Consider the following 13,278-nt stretch of genomic DNA (forward strand, 5'->3'; position numbering starts at 1 on the left):
CTACCTTGGCAGTTCTTGCAGTTTTACTAGTGGCTTCCCAGTCTCACTGTGACTTTCCCTTAGAACTGCAGAATCTCTGCCCCACAGTCACCCTGTCCAGTGCAGGGAGGGGTCCACCATTCAGCATCCCCGAGGCTGTAAAATACGCTCTGTGGTATCTTTCGGCATATGGAAGGGATTTGGCTTATTGTAATTTAGAGTAAATGAAAATATTCACTCTGCCTAAATTAATACATAGCCCAGGGTCAGCCTCCTCTTTCTGGTTTCTGGAGAGAGAAAACTTTATCATAAGGCCTGACACAGTCTAAGCTCCTAAATCCAGATGATAGTTCACCTCTGTTCTCTGTGAGATAAGAAGTGAGATTATTTTATGGGTGTGAATGAGGCACGCATAGGTGGGAGGTTTAAGAGAAGGGATAACGATTTGGAAAGGCTCTGAAGGACAGCAGGGTGAAGGACCACTATTAAGACAGGTGAGTGGGGACCCCACTGATCCTAGAACCCCAATCCTGCTGTGGATCAGCCTAAGGGCTATGTGGCTCTAGACACCAAGCAGCTCTACGAGGCAGAGCTAAGGCTGACCCTCAGGCAGGGATTTGGTGGGCACAGTGGAAGGTGGGGTGCTGAGCTCCTGCTCTGGCCAACAGACTATTGGTGTCCACCTCCTTTGTGTGGCAAACTGCAGCCAGCTGAGGTGACACCTCATGACCACAGTAGCCCAAATTCCCAGAAACAGCAACTTAGCAGATATAAGAGTGTGCCTGTGGCACAGTGGGAGATGTGCCTTGACCATTCTTGTCTGGCTTCACAGGCTCCATGAGAAATTAGGTCTGTTATGAAGAAACAATGTCCATTATGAAGATTCCACTTCAAAGCCTAGATTACAAACCTATTTTAAAACAGCTTACTAGGTTTCAGGTGGTGGCAGAGAATGGCATGTTCTCTCCCACTGCCACCTGATCAATCAAATGTCAGCAGGTCTGAGCTCCTGCTGGCAAAACATTTCCCATTTCACAGACAGCTCATCCCAAGAGATTAAAAATTAGGCCAACAATCATTAGAGCAGCTGCTGACTGATACAGATGGGACTAAGCTAGGATGGTTTGCAAATACGGAATATACCTCAAGAATAACATCCCTGAAACATTCCCCGATCCAGACAGCAAGCACAGTGTGAAACCCCAAATAGATGGCTCCGTGCAGACTGGAAATCAATACTCCAGCTGGCTCTCTACGATTTAAAGGGAAAGTCAAGCTTATGGGAAGAGGATGAAACACAGTCTTCTGGGCAGTGTATGGTGCCAGGTTGGCTGCAAGCGCATTTATTCTCTTATGTGACTTTTTCAAGGTGTCTGTTTATATCTAGCACTTAACTGATGTGAGATCGTTCATATCAATCGATGTTCTGATTTATGGTCAATGAAGAATATTCAATGTCCCTGTAATCAATTTACAAACATGGCATTCAAATCAAGTTCTCCATTGAAAGCTTCCTTCCCAAATCCACGTCTAATGTGCAGTTGAATTTTGTTTATGGGTGACAACTAATCTTTCTCCTTGTAATAAAATAATTAAAATATTTTTGCTCTTCCAGTGGCAGGAAGTGTTCAGGGTAATCCTTTTATTAAAAGCCATTTAATGTTCTTCTGCTCTGTTATCTGCTACATTTGGACTTTTGTATTTTCTTTGCAATTCTGTCATGTTTCTCATTAAATTTCCCTTTTTTGTTAAAAAAAAAAAAATTAGGCCAACAGTTGTCTACCAGGAACTCCTAAACATTCTTCATTATAATTGTAGCAAGAATAGCCTAATTTATAGGGTGCTTTATGTTTACTCTTTGACATTTGTCATTCTCTGAGTCTTCATGATAGCCCTGGGAGGTAAGCAGGTGGTCCTACTATTTCTATACTGCAGATGATGACCACTCTCATTCTTTATTCATCCTTTACCCTGCTTTCTGACTGTAGCCATTTCCCTCTGACAATGTGTGGTGCTCTACAATTTGTTAGCTACAGTGGAATCCCCCAATCTCAGTCCTTGTCTGTAAAGTCAGAGCACACAATCCTGGGAGGGTTCCTCAGCTCTGAGATGCAACTGATTACAATGGTTGCTGTTTAACAGATACAGTACAGTTTGTTACAATGAAGTTTCAAAGGCTCACTTGTAAAATCCACTTGAGAAAAAAGAATAGATACACATAAAGGGTTAGCAATGTTTTGTCTGTAATATCTGTCTCCCAGGAATCTGTGTTAGTTTAATTAAAAGACCAGCCACCTTTCAATTTAGTAAATATGAATACCCCAGGTTAAATTAGGGGAAGCTGTATTTCTGAAAATAAAACATTCCTGGATTGGGATTTAAGAGAAAAGATTTGCTGTACAATCAGAATGCATTGAATGGACATTTAAAACTTTATCAAAAATTGCATGTGACATCAAAACTCCTGCATGTGCCAGGACTTTGCCCATCTTTTCTCAAAGGCTTATCTGTGAAATTACTGAAGAGAAGACCGAACTACAGGAATTGAGGTTAAGGGATCATCAGAAAAGGTGTTTACCCAGAAAATATGACAGGATGTCACAAGAGATCTCATCAAAGGTGAAGTTGAAGCTACTTCTGAGAGGAAGTCAGCTAGTAAAAACATGTATGTACCAAGATCACCCACCTATGGAAGGCAACTGTTCCCATCATCCCTTTAGCCCAGAATCACCAGCTTAGGTCTCATGATGGGAAGGGTAGGCTCTGAGTAAAGTGTGGCTTGTGGAACTATATCCAGTATGAAGGTAGGTGCCACGTGACAACAACAGAACTAACTAAGCAGGGCATTGCTAACACTTGCCACAGTGGAAGAGGCGCCAGCCACCAGGCTCCCCAGGAGGGACACACAAGCTCCTGGCCGCCACTGGCCATTGTCAAAAATTATGACATCATCCTTCTTCAGGCTCTGGGATGAATGCTTTAGACAAATTAAATCATTTATTTTTCATGCCAACCCTTTGGGGTGGGACTCATCACCCCTCATTGATAAACCAGCAAAGTAAGGGCCAGAGATGTTAAGAAATATGCCCAAAGTAGAACCTGGATTAGAACCCATTTTTGTCTTAGCCCCTACACCAAATCTCCTTCCTCTGATTCTGTGCTTTCCTGGCTCCTCAGGCAGTGTTTTTCTAAAGCAGGACACTGTGGTCAACAGAGACAGTGAAGGTTTGGAGCCAGCAAATCTTAGTTCCAATTCAGGTATTCTTATTTATGAGCCGTGGGATAGAGAGGTCTTCCATTTCCACATCTGCAGAGTGGAAGTTCCTAGTGACCTCTCCCGGAAAACCCCTTACAGTGCTGCTGATGGGCAGTCTCTCTGTATGTGTTGTTCCTTTTCCTATTCCATCTCCTGTGTGATGAAGGGACCTCATTAGGTTGACATTCATATCTGTGCTTCTTGGAACTTGGTACAACCCTGTGGGTTCAAAGAGCAAAACAGTGGTGTTTTTCTCCATATAATCAGACTCCAAGCATTACAGCCCAGAATGTTATAACTCTCCAGGATGGCTCCCCAGAAATTCTTAACTGCCAAGTCAACTTTCCAGGAAAGTTTATTCATTTTGTCCTTTCTAAATATAGCAATGTTAAATACACTGGCACAAATCACGTTGCCTTGAAAGTCCATTTCAAAGGAGAGTAATGGAGTATTTTCTCTCTTGACAATTGGAGCCTGGGATGGCCTGGCAAATGCCCCCAGAGAACAGTGACTTGAGTGGAGGAAGAGACTGGGGCAAAGCACAGAGCTTACGTGCTCCTGGGCCAGCATTTATAGTAGTGAGCTGGGTGGGCAGAACACAGAGCAGAAGCTTTGCATCCAATAACCAATCTGCGTGTAGTTATTCTGTGACAGACTGTTAGCTCCCTTGAGGCCCAGGGGCTAGTGAAACAATGAACAAAGTCTCTAGTGAATACAAAGGTATTCACAAACAGCCTTGTAGTAACTCTCACCCCCTATTTGCATATTTGCACCATAGAGCCTCCACTTACCCAGCCCTGCTTCAAAAGTAACCTGGGTGGAAAAGGCCCAGGAAACCAAGAGGAATGGTGTTAAATGGGAACTGGACACACCAAAAAAGCACATATGAAAGCTTATGAAATCAGAATAAAGTCTAGAGTTTAGTTGTCACATTGTACTGTTGTACCAATGTCAATTTCTTGGTTTTGAAAATGTGCTATGGTTATTTAAGATATTCTTTAAGATATTAAGGGGGAAGCTGGGTGACTGGTGCATAGCAACTTGCTGTACTATTTTTGCAACTTCTTATGAATCAAATTATTTCAAAGTAAAACAATTCTTTACAAAATGGGAATGAGGCTTAATGGGAATGAGACATATGAACACAAAAAGAGCACCACTGCCACTGGTCTTGGTCACTGCCCCTCCTGCCACTGCCCCTGTGCACAGGCTGCAGAAACCCATGCCCTGGGAGCTGCATCCTCCACCACTGTCATTCCTAGCAGGACTCTGCCTCATAGCAGTCTCTGTGCATCCTCTCTAAAGGAGTCCTGCTCAGTGTGTCTGACTGTGGAACTGAGGTCATGTGCCTGGGACATGGATGTTAGATGGCAAATCCTACCTGCTACCTGGGTGTGACGGGACTCCCACTATGGGAAATTCTTTAAATTTGGTGTTTCAAAAGACACTGAGAGGCCCCAAACCATGACAAATGTGCCCCTGACTTCCAGGGACTTACGGTCTGCGTGGTTAAAAAGTATGCAGGGGAGAGAAGAAGTGTGCAGGAGCCCATGAAGTCCCTGCTGAGTGTAGAGGCAGCCCTTCAAGGAGTAGAGCTACTCCACATGGTGCTGGATGGTTAAGACTGACTGTGTTAGGGTCCAGGAACTCAGGGTTTTCCCGAGAGAACAAAGCACACAGGCATGGAGATGTAAGTACAGGCAAAGTCTTTATTCAGCCAGCAAGCTGGGGTCAACAGCACCTCCCCTGACACGCAGGCCGAGTCCGAGCTGCCGACCCCCAGGCAAATTTAGGTATTGCTTATATAGGATTTTCACAGCCGTTACACCGAAGCCCGTGCATTTCTACAACCAATAATTTTAAAACACATTCTATATTGTAACCTTTTAGGGAACACTCCAGTTGCCTGACCGCTTCAATTGTTATCTCTTGCTTACCCAAGCATGTCTATGTGACTTATCATGGATCATGCCCCCAGGCTGTTGCCCACTTCTAGTTATCTAACTTAAAGCAGGTGCATTTCTAAGCTTAGCCTCGGGTTGTTTATACAAAACTGGGTGGCTGATGCTTTAGGCAGTTAGGTTAAATGTTATTAGTCCTTTTTCTTGACTCTTGATGCCCTCTGCCCTCCTTTACATTTCCCCCCTTTTCTTGATCAGACTAAGGAATCTTCCGCAGTGGTATCTAGGGCCTGATATTTTTGGCAAAGGACCAGGAGTTGGACGGTGTCAAACTTCTCTTGCACAAACTTAAGCAGCCTATTTATTATACACGGGCCGATGGTAAGCAAAAGCAGCAGGATGACCAGTGGCCCTGCAACGGCCGAGAGGAGGGTAGCAAACCATGGCTTGTGCTTAAACCAAGATTCAAACCAGCCTTCGTTGCTGCTGCTTTCATATTCTTTACGCCGCCTGTCAAGATCTTTTTTTAGTTTGGCTAAGGAATCTCTAACTGCACCTGCCTTATCTACATAGAAACAGCATTCTTCTTTTAGGGCTGCGCATAGCCCACCTTCTTTTAACAAGAGGTCCAGGCCTCTTTGGTTCTGTAGGACCACCTCTGCCAAGGAGGTGAGGGATTGCTCCAGGTTTGATACTGACTGTTGGAGCTGTTCTAGGTCCCTGTAGACTGCCAGCCTCAGGGTTGTGAGCCCTTCTTCCCGTGTCATGAGGGCTGCGACCCCAGTGCCTGCCCCTGCTATCCCTAGGGAGACGAGGATCCCAATGGTCAGGGCAGTAACAGCCTCCCTCTTGCTCCGGTGGGGATTCGGCCTTTCTTCCCAATAAGAAAGGAGAGAGTCATGAGAACGATATATTAGGCGAGGTAGAATGGCCACCAGCACACAAAACTCATTATTAGTATTGAACACAGAGGTAGATAGGGCCGGGGTGAGGCCTGTCTTTGAACAGAGCCACCAACCCGAGGAGGGTATAATCCACTTTCCTTGCTCCCATGGGGTGCTATTATAGGAGGAGCATAACTGGCTCTGGGCTGTCAGGACTGTGCCTACACATGTACCAGCAATAGAGACTTGAGTGATTGTAAGTCTCCACGGTCTCCTGTCCCAGTAAGTGGGATGGGAGTTGTTGATAGTGTAGGAGCCATTTATCCCGATTGCCTCATAGAAGGGGGGTGAACCTGGGTAGCATAGCCAACAGGGATCGGTGAGGGAGGAAGTGGTGTGGTTAAGAGTCTCTACTACTGCCTGCACCATTTCCCACATGGGATTATCTAACCCGGAGGGAGTGTGCTGGGCCCATAACCCAGAGGTCGATGGACCTGGTCCTCTCGTGGGTTCTGGAGCAAGCGTCCTGGCTGGCATTTTCTCATCCTTTTTGCTCAGGCCCTTATCTTGGATTGAAGGTTTCTGGGGATTTATAACCAGGTTGGGACCTACGGCGGCGGTGGGAGCTAACATGGTTAATTTAGTGGTGAGGGTTGAGCCTTCTTCCTCATGTCCCCAAGATTTATAGTACTTTATCCCCCACGATAGCCCTCTTATCCAACGTGATACCTCAGTCTTTTTGCCCATCTCAGTGAATTGAATTCGTACCCAATCCCGGTTCCGGTCACAAGCCCTGTCCCTTTGCACGTGACGTGGGAGGCCCTGGTTGACATAAGAAAATTTGACAGCATCCCCTTTTGTAACCGGCCATTTCTGACCCCCATCGTTCGAGGTTACACAGGTCAATCTGGCACACCAGAAGGGCCCCCACCCACATGACTCTCCTTTACCTGCTTTTGGGCAGGCATAAAATCCCTGGGCCTGGGTGCCAGCCGAAGGGATGATCCCCCAAAGGGTCCAGTAACCTTGGTTGATCCGTCGAAGGCAGAAAAACAGGTCAGGCCACCAGGTTCCCAGTGGCGCACTGTGTTCTGTGGTACTGATGACTTCCCCAGTTGCGCCGTTGACCAGCACCCAGGTCAGGCCCCATGGCTGGGGGGGGCTGGTCACAGATGTGGTTCCCTTTAAGGTCCATACTAAGGCACTTATCAGCAGGATCCCCTTCATCGTCGGCTTAAGTGTAGTTTCAGGGGATTCGCAGGATGCTGCTGCACCTTCCGCTCCTCCTTGCGGGCCCCTGGATCCTGATAAGGCAGGATCTTCCGAATGTGGGTGTGGTGCACCCAAGGAGCGATACCGTCAACCTTGAGAGCAGTGGGGGTGGTAAACAATACAACGTAAGGTCCTTTCCACCTGGGCTGGAGAGTCTTCACTTGGTGTCTCTTGACCCACACCATATCCCCTGGGACTGTGCCATGTTCCGGTCTCGGAATTTTCCCGCCCTTGTAATACGCTCTGATCAGGGGACAGATTTCCTGCTGCACTTTAGCAAGAACTTGCAACACCTTCAGATAGTCAGGGGATGGGTCCTCTACACCGGGAAGCTGCACTCGCCGGATTATGGGTGGAGGAGCCCCGTACATTATCTCAAATGGAGTTAAACTATGTACATAAGGGGAGTTCCGAGCACAGAAGATGGCTAAGGGAAGGAGGGTCACCCAGTCCCTGCCAGTCTCCAATACCAATTTAGAAAGGGTCTCCTTCAGGGTCCGATTCATTCTTTCTACCTGCCCAGAGCTTTGTGGGTTATAAGCACAATGTAACTTCCAATCTACTCCCAAAGCTAGGGCTAGTCCTTGCAGGACTTTGTTAACGAAAGCCGGGCCGTTATCGGAACCTATTGCTTCAGGGACCCCATATCTGGGGATGATTTCCTCAATTAATCTTTTTGCTACTACCTGGCTAGTCTCATGCTTGGTTGGAAAGGCCTCCACCCACCCAGAGAAAGTATCTACCATAACCAGCAAATACTTGTATCCATACTTCCCTGGTTTTATTTCGGTGAAGTCTATTTCCCAATTCCTCTCTGGAGCCCTCCTCCTTTCCCGGGTACCTGCCGGGTGCAGCCCTCTTGGGGCTGGTCTTAGCCTTGCACAGCTACTCCATTCATTCGTGATCTGACGAGCTGCCTCATTCTGGTGGGGAAACACCAACTGTGCAGACTGGAAAAGGCTGAGCAGCTTTTTCCAGCCTAGATGGGTGGACTTGTGCAGATTAGCAAGCATGTACTGCCCCAATGCTTCAAGCAGGATCAACCTACCTTCTTGGTCCCTACTCCAATTTCCCTCCCTAAACACTTTCCCCGAGACTTGTTTCTTAATCCACTCAAGATCCTGGGGGGAATACTCAGGTTTGGGTGGCAAGGCGGGCAGTTCAGGTATGGGTATTTCGAGGGCTGCAAGTACAAGGGAGTCCGAGAGGGCTGCCCTTTTAGCTTCCGCATCAGCATGGCTGTTGCCGACGGCCTCAGGTGTCTTCTTTGATTGGTGGCCCAGTACATGTATAACTGCTACTGCTTTGGGTTTTGCGACAGCAGCTAGTAGTCTTTGGACTTCTTGCAGATTCCTCAGTCCCTTCCCTTCCACGGAACGGAATTCTCTTTCTCAGTAGATGGCACCGTGGACATGGACAGTGCCAAAGGCATATCTGCTATCTGTGTATATGTTGGCCCTCTTGCCTTCTGCTCTTTCCAGGGCCTCAGCAAGAGCAATAAGTTCCGCCTTCTGTGCTGAGGTGCCAGGGGGCAGAGCTGCGCTCCAGACAACTTCCCCTTCATGGGTTACTACAGCTGCCCCTGCTCTCCTGACCCCCTCCTGCACAAAACTGCTCCCATCCGTATACCAATTCAGCTCACAGCTTGGTAACGGTGTGTCTTTCAGGTCTGCTCGCACCTGGATAATTTCGGAAAGGATGTCTCCACAGTCATGGATGGGGGTCGTCGGATCTGGGTCTGGCAGAAGGGTGGCAGGATTTAGGGTTACCAGGTCAGAGGTGATTCATGGAGAGTCTAGTAGGAGCCCTTGGTAGTGGGTGAGTCTTGCGTTCATCATCCATTTTTCTGGAGGATGACTGAGGATCCCCTCTACGGTATATGGGGCTGTTATTCTTAGGTTCTGGCCAAAAGTCAGCTTGTCTGCCTCCTTTACAGTAGAGCGATGGCTGCTAGGATACGCAGACAAGGTGGCCACCCGGAGGCCACTGGGTCTAGTCGCTTGGACAAATAGGCCACAGGTCTCTTCCATGGGCCCAGCTGCTGAGCCAGGACTCCTTTGGCCACTCCCTTCTTTTCATCTACAAGCAGGATAAAGGGTTTTTCTGGGTCTGGCAGAGATAGGGCAGGGGCCCGGAGGAGAGCTTCTTTTAGTCTGTCAAAAGCCTCTTGTCGTTCCTGAGTCCATTGCCAGCCCAGCCCTTCTTCGGTCGCTTCATATAGCAGTCGGGCTATTTCTGCGTACCCTGGAATCCAAAGCCTACAAATCCCCACTGAGCCAAGAAATTCTCTCACTCCCCAGGGTGAGGAGGGGACGGGGATAGTCAGGATAGTTTGTTTCATAGCCTGCGTTAGTCACCTGGCCCCATTAGATATTTCGTACCCCAGGTAGACTACTGACCTCTGACAGATGTGGGCTTTCTTGGCGCTGGCTCGATATCCCAGTTCGCCTAGTTCAGCCAGCAAGTTCCCTGTGGCTTCTTCACACTCCTCACAGGTTTCTGTAGCCAGCAACAGGTCATCCACATATTGCAGCAGTGTCCTGCGGGGGTGGCTCCTGCGAAAGGGCTCCAGGTCCTGGCTTAGGGCTTCATTGAATAAGGTGGGAGAGTTCTTGAAGCCCTGTGGCAGTCTGGTCCAGGTAAGCTGCCCTTTTCTTCCTCCCCCTGGTTCTTGCCACTCAAAGGCAAACAAAGGCTGACTAACTTCAGAGAGTGGGATACTGAAGAAGGCGTCTTTCAGGTCCAGAGTAGTATACCACACATGTGCGGGTGGCAGGTAGCTGAGTAGGGTGTAAGGGTTGGGCACTGTAGGATGGATGTCTTCTACCCTCTCATTGACCTTTCGCAAGTTCTGTACCGGTCTGTAATCTCCACTGCCAGGCTTCCTTACTGGAAGCAGGGGCATATTCCATGCAGATTGGCAGGTTTTAAGGATTCCTGTCTCCAATAGTGTATGGATATGGGGTGCTATTCCTTTCCTAGCCTCTTCCGGCATTGGATATTGCTGGACCCGGATGGGTAGAGCCGTGGCTTTGAGTTGAACAACGACCGGGGATAGGTGTTTAGCGAGACCAATTCCTCCGGTCCCGGCCCATGTGGAAGGGAACCTCTGTAACCAAGAGTCCATTTCTCCCCGGCCCCCCTTTTCTTGATCCGTCTGAAACAGAGGATGTTCGTCGGCCAGGGACAGAGTTAACACATGCGCCGGTTGTAGGGGCTGCCTTTCTTTGTCCATGATTTTTATCCCTTCTGGTTCAAAATGAATGCGCGCCCCAACCTTGGTTAGTAAGTCTCTACCTAACAGCGGTGCGGGGCTCTCAGGTACGACCAGAAATGAGTGAGAGACCTGATGCCTTCCTAGGTCCACTTTTCTGCTAGTGGTCCAGGCACATTTCTTGGACCCTGTCACTCCCTGGACTATACTTGTGTGTCCTGGGTTCAGGGGACAGTGGACCTGGTTGAGAACTGAATATTGTGCCCCAGTGTCTACCATGAACCCAATGGGAGTCCCCTCCATGCACAGGGTTACCCAGGACTCAGGGAGGGGTGCCAAGCCCTGTCCCCGTCAATCCTCCTCTCCTAGGTGCAGGGTTTTAACAGGGTTCCTTCCTCCTTGTTCCCTCCTTTGGGGGCACTCCCTCTTCCAATGTCCATATCTCTTGCACAGGGCGCATTGATCTTGTCCTAGTCGGGATTGGCGGGGTCCTGTTCCTCGAGGTGGCCTAGGGCCCTCCTTCACCCCGGCCAGGAATATCCTGGCCATCTCCTCCCTCTGCTCCTTGTTTTCCCTCTTCTGAAATTCTCTGTCTTTCTTCCTATTTTTCTCCTGTATTACCCATTTCTCTTTCCTCAGCCTTTCTTCTCTATCTTCTGGAGTTTCCCTAGCATTGAAGACCTTCTCTGCCTGCTGCAGCAGCTCTCTAATAGAGATCTCCCCCAGGTCCTCCCGCTTGTGGAGTTTTCTCCGGATATCGGGGGCTGCCTGATTGATGAATGAGAGGACTACAGCTGATCTGTGTTCCTCTGCTTCTGGGTTTATGGGGGTGTACTGCCTGTAAGCATCAAACAGCCTTTCCAGATACGCGGCTGGGCTTTCCATTTCCCCCTGAGCAATAGTTTTTACCTTAGTCAGGTTAGTGGGCCATCTGGCGGCCGCCCGGAGACCGGTCATCAGAGTCTGGCGGTAGACCCGGAGACGCTCCCTACCTTCTGCAGTCCCGAAGTCCCAATCCGGGTGCGTAAGTGGGAACGCCTCATCGATGATGGGCTGGAGGGTAGTGGGTCTTCCATTCTCTCCGAGGACATTTTTCCTGGCCCCATTGAGGATACGCTCTCGCTCTTCCGTCGTGAAGAGAGTGCGGAGCAATTGCTGGCAGTTGTCCCATGTGGGACGATGGGTAAACAGAATGGACTCCACTAAACCTATAAGACACTTGGGGTCCTCTGAGAAGGGAGGGTTCTGAGTCCTCCAATTATAGAGGTCACTAGATGAAAAGGGCCAGTATTGATATTGTTGAGCGATGCCTGTACCGATGGCATGCACAGGCAGAACGGGCACTGCTCCTTCTGAGGTGGAGGAGGGAGCCTCCCCTTCTTGTTCCCTGGCCCCCCGAGGCCTTAATTGCATTCCTCCTGTTCTACCTGGCGCCCAGCGTGGGGCCAGGGCGGGGGAGTGTGGGGAAGCTCTTTCCGGTCTCCTGCCTCCCTCTGCTGAAGAGTCTGGGGAAGCTGCGGCCGCCTGGTTCCCACTGGGTTCCCCAGCCTCGTTTTGTATCCTCCCGGCAGCTTCAGACCCCTCCTCCGCATACGGGGGTGGCTGCTCAATCGGCAGAAGGGGGTAGAGAGGAGAACTGTCAGGAGGGACAGGCGGCACACTTGGGCGCACAGGATTTCTGGCCCTGTGATCAGAGGGCTCTAATTTTTCCTGAGCAACTAGGATGGAGGTCTTTAGGGGTTCAGGATGAGGTTTCCCCATCAAAAAAGGCCTCATCCAGGATGGAGGATTCTCGGCTAGATTTTCCCAGACCAAGATATAGGGGAGTTGGTCAGGGTGGCCCTCAGGGCCTGGTCGGGAGATAATGGTTTTGACTTTGCCGATAAGGTCCAGGGGAAGAGATCCCTGGGTCGGCCAGCCTACTCCAAAGGAAGGCCACTCAACTGAGCAAAAGGTGTCAAGCTGACCCTTCTTGATGCCAAGGCTCATATTTAAGGCCTGTTTCTTGACCTCCGGGAAATGGGAAAGGATCAGACTCTTAGGAGTAGCCTGAGCCTGACCCATAGTGAAAAAGAAGAAGAAAAAGGATATGAGGGAGACAAAGGCGAAGGATGAAGATGCCACTTCAAACAAGATGACTGTTATATGTGCTTGTGAATGGGTGCCTGTCGTTGCACAGTTTTTCTTCTGCAGGGGACGCAAATTTATCTGGGATTCACGGCTGTGACCCCCTTATCCTGTCACGGGAGTCTTCTAGCGGCGGGCGCCCTAATGGCTCTTAATTGCCCAACCCGTGCCCATTGGGAATGATGTAGTGGCAGAAAGGAGGAACAGAGAGAGCAGGAGAGCCTTAGAACAAGGAAACTTAAAATAAGAAGCACATAAAAAAATATAAACCGAAACCAAAACACAGTAAAATAAACACCAAGCACACACACATCTGATCACACTCGTTCGGACCGGTCCTTCTCTCACTCTGGTGTGCACCACACTCACCACTTTCAGGATCCTCAAAAACTCTCGTTATTCTCCCGAAAGGCGTCCACTCGAACCGCCGCAGGGTGACGAGCTCGATCTTTTCCTCCTCGGGCGCCAGTTTTCTGCCGATCGGACTTGCCTTCCTAAGGCCGAGTCACTCGGACCTTAGGGCCAGGATTGGTTACCTGGGCTTCACCCAGGGTCGCTAACCTGGGAGCCGGGACTACCAACCCGGACTCTCTCACTTGGGGTCACTAACCCGAGACCATACACGGGATGGCGACTCCCACTGTA

General features: G+C 49.2%; 1 long non-coding RNA gene across 2 annotated transcripts in view; it reads right to left on the reverse strand.

Annotated features, from left to right (window-relative positions):
• Window positions 1-13,278, reverse strand: part of LOC108392430 (uncharacterized) — a 46,320-nt gene that overhangs the window by 15,610 nt on the left and 17,432 nt on the right. The window contains exon 1 of one of the 2 annotated variants that reach the window (XR_001852005.3): window positions 5-1,560. The exons of the other annotated variant lie outside the window; for it this stretch is intronic. This is a non-coding gene — a long non-coding RNA (uncharacterized lncRNA). Of the gene's footprint in view, window positions 1-4; window positions 1,561-13,278 lie in introns of those variants that run through there. 2 annotated transcript variants of the gene reach the window in all.

Source organism: Manis javanica, chromosome 7, assembly GCF_040802235.1.
Source record: "Manis javanica isolate MJ-LG chromosome 7, MJ_LKY, whole genome shotgun sequence".
NCBI classification, from domain to species: domain Eukaryota; kingdom Metazoa; phylum Chordata; class Mammalia; order Pholidota; family Manidae; genus Manis; species Manis javanica.